Raw genomic sequence first — 12,551 nt, 5'->3', positions numbered from 1 at the left:
ACGAAGAAGAAACAAGTTAGCTAACTTAGGAGTATTCATCATTAGGTGTTGGCCTAAACACTAGTATACATTCATAAAAATAATAGACCCAGCTCTTAGTCTTAGAAGAAAATGATAAGGAAATATGAAAAGTAAAAATACAAACAAACAAACAAAAAAAAACCCCAGATAGTATGAAATTTTGATAGCCCAGTGTGTTATGATGAGAGGTTGCAACATTCAGAAACTTGGCTAGAGAAAACCTCAAGGGAGATTCTTCATCTGAAACCCATGACCAGTGACAGCATTAACCCAGCGGGTTGTTGTGAGGGTGTGGGGGTTGTTGTGAGGGTGTGGCTGAAGGGGGAGACCGATCTGACCTTACAGTGGAACTAAAGAGCCTACAAGTGGCTGGCACCTAATGGGGGATGATGTTGCACAAGAAAAAGCATAGGGGTGGGTGGCATCAGGGCAGTGGTGATCCCTCACGCTGCCCTTCACAGAACACCACACATTGTTTAGCTGTATCATGATTCCAGTGATTGGTGGCAGATGAAGTATGGTGGGCATTCTTTGTAAGAGTTGAAATATGGAAGGGTGAGGAAGGAGACCAAGAAGGACTCCAGTATTTTAGTGGGAACAAGCAGGCTTAATTGTGCCACTTTTTAAGAAGGTAGGCCATGGGGAGTGATTTCATTCTAGAAATAAATTAAAATGTACTGGGGTATTTAAGTAATCTGAGCTGAGATGAATGAGTTTGGGACTAAGAAGAGAGGGCATGGCTGGAATGTCACGTGTTGGTCATTAGTAATTACAGAAATCTGAGTGAGTGTAGGATTAGAAAACCAACTGAGGGACTGGACTGGCTCAGCAGTTAAGAGGACTTACTGTTCTTGACAGGGAACACAGTTGAGAGTTGAAGATTCACATGGTAGTTTACAACCATCTCTAATTCCAATTCCAGGGGATCTGATGCCTCTGTTGACCTCTGGGGCACCAAGTATACATAGACATATATGTAAGCAAAACATCAATGCAAATAAAATGAAAACAAATAGATTTTTAAAATGATAAAGGAAGAAGGATTGAAGCTGACTCCTGAAGGAGTTGGAGAATGAATATCCAAAAAGATGACCGACTAGAAAGGCCTGGAGAGAGACTGCTCTGGAAGGTGGTAGCTTCGAACTGTGGAACTGTCAGTGGAGGACGAACAACAGAAGGCATGCCCAGAGAGGAAGTAGAACCAGAACTGAAAGTAACTGTTCATCTGGCCATATAGATTTACCTATGAACATTGGAAGGGACACATTCATTATGTTGGAGCTGTAGCATGTGGGTATGTTTTGAGAAATTAAGCTCTCTAGCCTAAGAGAAAAATCAATGGATAACTTAGAAGTAGGGGTTTATTAAACCGTAGAAGCATTGAGACTACAATGAATGACCAAAATAACAATTCAGTGGAGAGGAGAAGTGAATTGAGGTGACCAGAAAAGGTAAGACCCCTCAAGAGAAGTAGACACCAGGACCTAGGATTGCCAGTGCATGGAAAGAGTTCTTTTATAGGATGGGTACTTCTTTATTCCGGTAGGATGTTGAATGCAGAAAACAATAAAGACAAAAACAAAACAAGTGCATCCACCAGCAGTGGGAAGATGGAGGGGCTGAAATCTGTTCATGTTTTCTAAATTCAATATTGAGGCTAACTCTGAGGGTATCCTTAGTGCTTGTCCCCTTTGTGTCCTCTGTTAAACTGAGTCCCTGAAGTCAAGACCAAGGCTCTTAGAACTTTTTGCCTCTATTATCCCTAAATCCAAGAGTGACATGGGACTCTTTTTGGAAATGGCAGATAACACATTAAGTGGCCTATGGTTCTCACACTTGGTCATCTCCAGTGGCCACAGCCCACCTGCTCAGCAGGGCTGATGTCATGAAAGCCAGCCTTACCTCATAAAGTGCCTTTTGATGCTGCTGCCAGCTGGGCTACTTAATGGCCAACTCCACATGGCGCTTGATCATCTTTCCTTGGGGCCAACCATGCCCGCATATCAGGGCAGCATTCTAGGATCCCGTGGCTCTCAGATGTTCAAAGAGCAACAATAAGGTAATGGTCCTGCTGGCTCCTTTTCTTCTCTCTCTCTCTCTCTCTCTCTCTCTCTCTCTCTCTCTCTCTCTCTCTCTCTCTCTGTCTCTCTCTGTCTCTCTGTCTCTCTGTCTCTCTCCACTCTTGGCTCTGAAAGCCAAGCCAGGTGAACCTGTGGACAGATGTGAAATGTGTGAAGTGTGTGTACTGGGAAGAGCTTTAAATTTTTAACAGAAAATGTACTATATATGTTACTCATAAAAAATTTAAAGGATAACACCTACACAAATGGTAATAACATAATAACTTAAAACATAAGAGATCTGCCTTAGACTGTGCCAGAAGTTAGCAAGACTCTGATGGATACTCCTTCTAGGATTTGCACCAGGATACCTGTATTTTGCTTGCTGCTTCTTTAGAAGGGTACATGTCAATTATGTGTTACTCCTGTGAGAGGATAGGATCACATGCTCACACACCGAATATTGTTTAGTCATAAACTCAATAAGACAATACTATGGCTACATTATTTAAAAGTTTCTCTATCCTGGGCTGGTGAAATGGCTCAGTGGGTAAAGTTGCTTGCTGCCAAGTTCTATCTCTGAGACCCACATGGTACAAAGAGAGAACCAACTCCTGCAAGTTGGTCCATGCATGCACACCCAATAAATAAAATATGATAAAATGTTAACCTATCTTCCATGTCTCCATAAGCCTGACTCTTCATTACTCCATTTCCTTGTTTCCAGCCTCAAATGCATGCATCTGTATTTCTGAGTAATGTGCACTAATGACTGTGGTTTGGAACATGATTACGACCGATCCAAATCCCAGCATCAGCGCTAAGTTCTTCTCCATGAGTTTTGGAACGACGTCAAATGTCGCTGAGTATATGCTGGCAGGGTCCTTGATGAGCAGGCACGTCACTGATCAACATAAGGCACTAATTCTGCTGTATGATTGGACAGAGAGCCTGGAAAGAGCCTTACTTGAGCTCTCTTCTCTCGATTGCCATTAATCTATATAGCACTTCTCCTCCTTGGTCATTGCATCTTTCTATGGCCTTTCTCAGAATTGTGTTGTCTTATATATAAAACATAACTCAACAAATGCCCAGTACAGGATTTAAATAAGTTTCTCATTTTTGTCCAGTTACCTGCTTCCAATACCGTGATCCCATCTTTAAGTCTCTGAGGAACATACACATATCAGGCTGGCTTTAATTAGAGAATGCCAAAGCGTAAAGGTGTTGCTCCCAACTTCAAGATTAAGGAAAATAGGGGCACTTTGGGGAGCAAGGGCAAATCACCACCATGATGGGAAAATTTTAAAAGAAGCTTGCCTCTTAAACTTAGAATTATTTCTGGCCTATCTGACATAGTAGGCTTTGCTTGTTTGTTGTGTTTACTTCTAAGTACATTCCCTGAGCTGGGGACTTGTGCATCTAAACCATAAAAAAAATCAGTCATGGAAACCAACTTTCTGACCTAAGTCCAGGTGGACTATCTATCCCTTCTTCCTCATCCTCTATGGTCACTGGATAGGTTAGCTGCCATCTTGCCTGTGGGTTCTCCTCTGTGCTTCCTCCTCCGTCACCTAGAAGCCACCTAACCATGAGTTAGGCCTGTCACCCAACTGATGAGCTCAGAAACAAAACACCAAGACATCTTGTATCAGTATTATTCTAAGAAAATCATTTTTAGGGCAAGAATTTGTCCAGAAAAATCGACATCCTCTAAGGTATCAATAGTAAGGGCAGTTTTATTTTTAGTCTCAAATAAGGTAAAATGAAAAAAAATGTTTAAGTAAGACTCTGTCCCTTGGCTGGGAGATGGCTCATGGGGCTGGCACAGCTCTTGCCTTATAAATATGAGGCTCTAATTCAATCTCCAAAATGCAGTTTTAAAAAACCCCACCATATGTGGTAGGGAAGATTTATAATCCCAATGTAGGGGAGATTCGAACAAGTGAATCCCCGACAGTCATTGGCCTGCCAGCTAACAGTAATCAGGGAGCAAGATTTCCTGAGAAGGAAGAAAATATCTTGAGGGAGAAACTTCATGCCTCAGACAAGGCTGCATTTTGTAAAGAAGCGAATTCATGTAAAAGAAAAGTCGAAGGTCAAGACATTCTCTGTTCCTCACAAAGCAATTGCCTAGGAAAGTGCTTCCCTGGGAGACACACACACACACACACACACACACACACAGAGAGAGAGAGAGAGAGAAAGAGAGAGAGAGAGAGAGAGAGAGAGAGAGAGAGAGAGAGAGAGAGAGAGAGAGAGTTCCAAGAGGACAGGAACTTGAGAGTAGTATAAGCACTTTTCAAGGTAGTTGTGACAAAAGAACAGAAGCATAAATGGGAGGGAGCTCTGCTGGTTTCTCTCAAAGCCAATGCCTGTCTTAGAGGCAGAACATAGTACTCCATTGACTACAGACAGAGGATTTGGTTTAGGATCCCAGATACACAACAAAGTCATGGTTTTTCTTACCGAATTCACCCCTTAGTGTAGTAGCTTCTTGTTCCTGAGGATAGCTTCAAACTTCACTGAGCTTCAAACTAAAGCACTGATTCTCAACCTTCCTAATGCTGTGGTCCTTTAATATAGTTTCCCATGCTGTGGTAACCTCCAACTACAAAATTATTTTTGTTGCTACTTCATAACTGTAATTTTGCTAGCTATGAATCATATATAAATATCCTTGTTTTCTGATGGTCTTATGCTCCTGTGAAAGGGTCATTTGATCCCCATATTGAGAACTGCTGGACTAGAGCATGCTACTAGCTGAAAGGACTATGGTCCATCTACTTGCAATCTGAGATCTAAAGGATACTGACGGAGGCCTGTCTCTGGAGTCCCTGTAAAGAGGACAGTCTGGAACCTGGTAGACTAAATGGGCATGTCCAAGGGATTCATGTGACCATGCACAGTGAAGATACATTATTTTATCGTGTTTTATTCCCCAAAGGATAAAATACCATTCACTTACATTGTTTCTCTCTTCATGCCTCCCAGTCCTACTAAAGAACATTTGAGCAAAGGTGCCTTTAATGTCACTGGAATCTCTTGCATATTTTGTCACTCATTCTTCTTTCAGGCACCATTTGGATGAACTATAAAAGTTTCTAAATCAGTGATTCTCAGCCTGTGGGTCATGATCATTGGAAAGAACATATTTCTGAAGCCTTAGGAACTAAGACACTCCGATTCAGGAGCAAAATTACAGTTATGAAGTAGCAACGAAAACAAATTAATGGTTGGGAGTTACTAAGAACCACTCACTGTTCTAGATCAGGAGGCTGTTTTTACAGGCCAAACACCAACTCTCTTATGAAGCTTAAAGGGTCACAAAAGTTCAGCCATCTAACATCGTTTCTTGCCTGGAAACCAGTTCTCAAAATCATCGGCCCAATTCAAACACATCAATGGGCATAGAAGTCTCTGCTCACCAGAAGCCTTCTTATCTTCCCTTCCTCTGTTACTTCAGCCATTTCATGTGTTATGAGCTATGCATAGGCAAATGGGGATCCATCTGCCTGATATTCACTCATAGAGTTAAAGAATATTTCCCAAGAAAAGTGGGTTCAGTGTGGTTATATCCACTGCTTAGAGAGAGTTCTTGGTTCTGTTCCCTACACAGAGCCTGGCACATGGCAACAGCAACTTCCACAGCAACAGTATTTCCACTGCAGTTGACTCTCTAAGAGATGCCCGCCATTTCCTTCTTCCACGGCCTTCGGTGCAGGCACCATTTGAATCAGTCACAGCTGTACCTCCAGCAGGCACCTCTGCTTTTTTCTGCCCAAATCATATTGGCGCCATCACTATTTAGAATACCATTGTCTTACTGACTTTTGTGGAGTTGGGAAATCATTGATTAAATCCAGATAGTCATAGACTAGCTGGGCCTGTTACTAGTGAGGCTCCATCTGAAAGACAAAATACACAGAGATAGAAAGGACAGCTCAAAACCCAGTTTTGAGATAGGGTAAGGACTGTCATGTCTACCTCTCTTGTGGCCACTGCTGTTTTGAATTTAGATGTTTTGACTTGTATCATCACAGATTAACGATTCTAGTCAAATGCTTGGGAGGAAGCAGATGTGTCTTCTTTTAGACTCCTGGGAGTTGTGGTTTAGGTCTACGTTCTACTTCTCTTTTAGGATACCTCATTTTGTGGTCCCCTGGGTGGTTTTTTGTTTTTGTTTTTATTTTTGTGAGGTTTTTGTTTGTTTGTTTTTTACTTTTAGGTTAATGAATGACCTCAAGTAAACACAAGGAGTAGGGCTGTTTTGATACAGGGATGTTATGACACAGTCCCCCAGATAAGAGTGGAAAAGCTCTGTTTTTTAAGCTTGTTTCCAAGTAACATAAATTGTGGCTTACTTGTGTGGGGGGAGTGCTCTGGTATTTCATTTAATTTGAATACACATTTAGTAATAAGGATGTAATTTGCACTGTGGTGTAGTTTCCTTGGCATAGCCTCACTGAAATGGTCTCCTTATGAAGAACAGACAAAATGCTTCAATGACAGGAAACAAATCTAGGCTGGTGACAGGGCTCAGCAGGTAAAAGGTGCTTGCCACCAAGCCTGACAACCTGAGTTCAGTCCCTGGGACTCAGTTGACGGAAGGAGAGCACCAGCTGCCATAAGTGACTTCCACATGCGCTGGCCTGGTACATGCCTGCAGCACAGACTCATGATTCATAGGAGAAACACACACACACAAGTACATACCCAAACAAAAAATTTAAAGTTGTATATTTGAGTCGTGCACTCATAAACATCCTGTAATACTGCACCCTGTAGTCTTCTATAAAGCTAGTGTAAGAACGTAACAGGTGGCATAATTTCATTCTCTACTAAAATTAGAACTAAGCACTTCCATTTGACTTTCAGGGTCTCTTCTATTTAGACTCATGTAACTTTGCTCTTATTTTTTTCCTTCTGACCAATGTTTCCTTCAAGACTGCCCTTCAGCAGCTCTGGTCTATTGAGCCACACTGAGCTATGCCGAGGCCATGCTCCACAGTGCCTCTGAAATTATCATATTTATTCCACTTCTGTCAATAATTCTCTTCAGCTTTTCCATTAAGCTACCCCCTTGGTCCTAATCTTTACCCTCTTATCTTTATAGTGCTATCAAAACTATTAATTTTCATTGTATAAGGCGAGGCAATGGATGGGTGGCAGGTTATACCTACACCGATCGGAAGAAGAAGTTCCAAATGTTCACTTGCCTCTGGGTTAACCAAACCTGTCCTAAACTGTCAAACGTCAGGTACGCCCGACAGAGAGGGGCAAAACATGACCAAAAAGTAAAAGATGCTGCATGGAAAATAGTATTCGAATTCTATCAGTGGGCATAAAAATGGTTAAAAACACATGAAAAGTTAGTGGATTCAAGTTAACACACACACACACACACACACACACACACACACACACACACACACACACACACACACTTTCCCTAAAGCGTCTATGTTTGTATTCAGCCTGAAAGGACTAGAGCAGGGGAAGGGCGAACCCTGATCGACACACCTACATGGTGACTATTTCTTACTTCATAAAGTGCTTCACAGCTGAACAATGCTCATGTCCAACTAGACATTCGCTTTGAAAACGTCAGCGCCACCAGTACTGTCCGAAAAGTTGATGGGAAAACTAACTCCAGTGCTTTGTCCTGTAGAGAGTTCAGACTTGTGGGTTTTCCTTTGCCTTCCTTTGATTTCACAGTCCAGCTGTGGGCTGGCCCTGGCAAGCTCCATGTGAACAGGGCTTGCTGCCCTCCTGTGACCCCTGCCCTGCCCTGTTACGCTGTTATCCAATGCTGCCTGTTGCACGTTGGGCAAGAGGGGGCACTTGGTTGGCTTTGTCAGGGTAGGGTCTCTTCTTGCTCTCCACCACCCAAACCCCACCACACACACAGACACATGCATACAAATCCGTCTCTGCCTGCAAACCCCGAAGAAAGAACTCAACTACTAAATCCCTGGTAATCAGGGTAATGGCTTTGACCACAAGCCACAGCTTGTTCCATGAAATTTCAGACTAACAATAGTGAAGTTAATGAAAAAATAAATCAAGTTATCTTATCACCCTTCAGACCCACTAGGGAGCGTTTTCTCCTCAGCAACAGATGGGTTTCCTGCACTCGCCTGCAGCATTCCTTAGCAAGAAGATGCTACATCTAAGATTATGAAGTATGTTTCAGGTCAACTGAAGTTCAACCCCAAATATACAGCATAGAGAAAGCTCTCAAAAGAGTTATAGAGAACGCCATTCCCTTTTACTGTACTCATTTTCTCCCACATTCTTTGCAGTTCTCGGGGTATCTTCCGGCCTTTGGGCCAGCCTGCTCGTTCACAAAGGAGCCTGTATGACGATGTGATGTGAGTGTCTTCATTTCGGAACCCTGCCATTTGTTTTGCTTGCTATGCTTGGTTCAGTGCTGGGCTTGGCTTGTGATCCAGATTCCATATGGAATCTTAATAACTACATCCTTCTTAGAGTAAAATGAACTTCATGTTTTTCAATGGAAAGCCCTGTATTTAATTAATCTTCCAAGTGAATAAACGCTAAAAGACAGAGTAGGGAACCTCGAGGTGTCTGAGGTGTTTCAGAAATGATGGTTTATGCTTTATACCCTCCCTGTGTCTTGAATTCCCTGCTTCCTAAATCATTCTGCATGGGTTATGCTACATGGCATGAAAACATGAGAAACAAACACTTGCTTACCTTGGTGAATGCAGTTTACTGGTGTAGTTTGGTACTCAATAAAAAATTACACCTCAGATAAAATCCACATTTAAGGGACTCACTCCAACTGCAGTTTTAATTGACCTCACCATTTGCTGTTTAGTCTTATAGAATCTATTTTACTCCTGGTAGAAATAATACTGGCTTCTTTTTCTTTTGTTTTGTTTTGTTTTGCTTTGCTTTACTTTTTATTGTGATCTTGTTTTCTGTTTTCTTCATTAAGAAGCTGCGCAAAAGCTGTGATTTAAGGCAGGCTGATTCTAAAAACATACATTATTTTATCGTGTTTTATTCCCCAAAGGATAAAATACCATTCACTTACATTGTTTCTCCCTTCATGCCTCCCAGTCCTACTAAAGAACATTTGAGCAAAGGTGCCTTTAATGTCACTGGAATCTCTTGTGACTCTATTTTTGCTTTAGTTGGGGAGTAGTTCTAATTGAATCACTGTTATATTCCACAATACCCAATCATATCATTTTATTTCTTGCTGTCTCAGAAATCTGAATCTCTTCATTCCCTGAAAATCACGCTACTCAGGAGATAAAGTTCCTCTCTGTGAACTCCCCAACCCTGATTTTCCTACAGCTCCCTTCCTCTGACTTCATCCCCCTCCTCTTCCTTCCCTTCCTCTGATCTTCAATCCACCCTCGATCCCATCTCTCACTGATGGTGGAGGAAGACCCTGGCTTACCATGCTGTCATGGGAACCTTTCTTGACTCCACTCAGCTTTCATTTCCTTCAATCCTTTAGGAAAGCTCTCCCCTCTCGTAGCTCTGATTTTGAGTCGAGGGTTCTGTGGTTTGCTGGCACTGGGAATCAACACCTTGATTACCTTTTCTCCTCCATTGGGGCCGAATTACCCTCTGACATGTGAACCAGTAGAAATCTCACATCATTTGCTCACCGGCCCAATTCAGTTTTCTTTAACATTTTACAGAGTGATGACTCTGCCTTGCTGGACCAGGAGGCAGGGTTTTCTCCAAAATTATAGATGGAGCTTTTCTCTCTGTGACTCAGTTCCTGAACTAAAAATTTAAAACTTTCTCTGTAAATTTTTTACATATAGTTTCATGTTTTCAATATTTTTTCTCTATCTTTATTAAATTGAGTTTTTCTTATATACATTTCAATTGTCATTACCTTTCCCAGTTTCCAGGCCAACATCCCCCTAAACCCTCCCCCTCCCCTTCTATATGGGTGTTGCCCTCCCCATCCTCCCACCATTACCGACCTCCCTCCAACAATCCTGTTCACTGGGGGTACAGTCTTGACAGGAACAAGGACTTCCCCTTCCACTGGTGCTCTTACTAGGCTATTCATTGCTACTTATGAGGTTGGAACCCAGGGTCAGTCCATGTATAGTCTTTGGGTAGTGGCTTAGTCCCTGGAAGCTCTGGTTGCTTGGCACTGTTGTTCATATAGGGTTTCAAGCCCCTTCAAGCTCTTTCAGTCCTTTCTCTGATTCCTTCAACGGAGGTCCCGTTCTCAGTTCAGTGGTTTGCTGCTGGCATTCGCCTATGTATTTGCCATATTCTGGCTGTGTTTCTCAGGAGAGATCTACATTCAGTTCCTGTCAGTCTGCATTTCTTTGCTTCATCCATCTTATCTAGTTTGGTGGCTGTATATGTATGGGACACATGTGGGGCAGGCTCTGAATAAGTGTTCCTTCAGCCTCTGTTCTAAACTTTGCCTCCCTATTCCCTCCCAAGGGTACTCTTGTTCCCCTTTTAAAGGAGTGAAGCATTTGCATTTTGGTCATCCTTCTTGAGTTTCATGTATTCTGTGCATCTAGGGTAATTTGAGCATTTGGGCTAATCCACTTGTCAATGGGTGCATACCATGTGTGTTTTTCTGTGATTGGGTTACCTCACTCAGGATTATATTTTCCAGTTCCATCCATTTGCCTATAAATTTCATGAAGTCATTGTTTTTGATAGCTGAGTAATATTCCATTGTGTAGATGTACCACATTTCTGTATCCATTCCTCTGTTGAAGGGCATCTGGGTTCTTTCCAGCTTCTGGCTATTATAAATAAGGCTGCTACGAACATAGCTGAGCATGTGTCTTTGTTATATGTTGGAGCATCTTTGGGGTATATGCCCAAGAGAGGTATAGCTGGGTCCTCAGGTAGTGCAATGTCCAATTTTCTGAGGAACCTCCAGACTGATTTCCAGAATGGATGTACCAGTCTGCAATCCCACCAACAATAGAGGAGTGTTCCTCTTTCTCCACATCCTCGTCAGCACATGCTGTCGCCAGAGTTTTTGATTTTAGTCATTCTGACTGGTGTGAGGTGAAATCTCAGGGTTGTTTTGATTTGCATTTCCCTTATGACTAAAGATGTTGAACATTTCTTTAGGTGCTTCTCAGTCATTCGGCATTCCTCGGCTGTGAATTCTTTGTTTAACTCTGAACCCCATTTTTAATAGGGTTATTTGTCTCCCTGCCCTCTAACTTCATGAGTTCTTTGTATATTTTGGATATGAGCCCTCTATCAGTTGTAGGATTGGTAAAGATCTTTTTCCCAATCTGTTGGTTACCATTTTGTCCTCTTAACAGTGTCCTTTGCCTTACAGAAGCTTTGTAGTTTTATGAGATCCCATTTGTCGATTCTTGATCTTAGAGCATAAGCCATTGGTGTTTTGTTCAGGAAATTTTCTCCAGTGCCCATGTGTTTGAGATGTTTCCCAACTTTTTCTTCTATTAGTTTGTGTGTATCTGGTTTGATGTGGAGGTCCTTGATCCACTTGGACTTAAGCTTTGTACAGGGTGATAAGCATGGATCGATCTGCATTCTTCTACATGCTGACCTCCAGTAGAACCAGCACCATTTGCTGAAAATGCTCTTTTTCAGTTGGATGATTTTGGCTCCTTTGTCAAAAATCAAGTGACCATAGGTGTTTGGGTTATTTTCTGGGTCTTCAATTCTATTCCACTGGTCTATCTGTCTGTCTCTGTGCCAATACCATACAGTTTTTAATCACTATTGCTCTGTAATATTACTTGAGTTCAGGGATGGTGATTCCCACAGAAGACAGAAGTCCTTTTATTGTTGAGGATATTTGAGCTATCCTGGGTTTGTTTTCCATTCCAGATGAATTTGCAAATTGTTCTGCCTAACTCTATGAAGAATTGGATTGGAATTTTGATGGGGATTGCATTGAATCTGTAGATCGCTTTTGGTAAAATGGCCATTTTTACTATATTAATCCTGCCAATCCATCAGCATTGAGATCTTTCCATCTTCTGAGGTCTTCTTCAATTTCTTTCTTCAGAGGTTTGAAGTTTTTATCATACAGATCTTTCACTTGCTTGGTTAAAGTCACACCGAGGTATTTTATATTATTTGGTACTATTATGAAGGGTGTCATTTCCCTAATTTCTTTCTTGGCTTGTTTCTCTTTTGTGTAGAGGAAGGCTACTGATTTATTTGAGTTAATTTTACACCCAGCCACTTTGCTGAAGGTATTTTTGAGGTTTAGTAGTTCTCTGGTGGAACTTTTGGGATCACTTAAACATACTATCATATCATCTGCAAATAGTGATATTTTAACTTCTTCCTTTCCAATCTGCATCCCTTTGATCTACTTTTGTTGTGTGATTGCTCTGGCTAGGACTTCGAGAATTATATTGAATAAGTAGGGAGAGAGTGGGCAGCCTTGTCTAGTCCCTGATTTTAGTGGGATTGCTTCAAGTTTCTCTCCATTTAGTTTAATGTTAGCAA

At 41.7% G+C, this 12,551-nt stretch overlaps 1 protein-coding gene across 2 annotated transcripts in view; it reads left to right on the top strand.

Annotated features, from left to right (window-relative positions):
• The window catches only part of LOC116884627 (zinc finger protein 474), a 33,930-nt gene that overhangs the window by 5,027 nt on the left and 16,352 nt on the right, over positions 1-12,551 (top strand). The window contains exon 1 of one of the 2 annotated variants that reach the window (XM_032885768.1): positions 1,745-2,080. The exons of the other annotated variant lie outside the window; for it this stretch is intronic. The gene's annotated coding sequence lies outside the window, so the exon portion shown is untranslated. Of the gene's footprint in view, positions 1-1,744; positions 2,081-12,551 lie in introns of those variants that run through there. 2 annotated transcript variants of the gene reach the window in all.

Source organism: Rattus rattus, chromosome 15 (genome assembly GCF_011064425.1).
Source record: "Rattus rattus isolate New Zealand chromosome 15, Rrattus_CSIRO_v1, whole genome shotgun sequence".
Taxonomy (NCBI): domain Eukaryota; kingdom Metazoa; phylum Chordata; class Mammalia; order Rodentia; family Muridae; genus Rattus; species Rattus rattus.
This window is presented reverse-complemented; position numbering and strand designations above follow the sequence as displayed.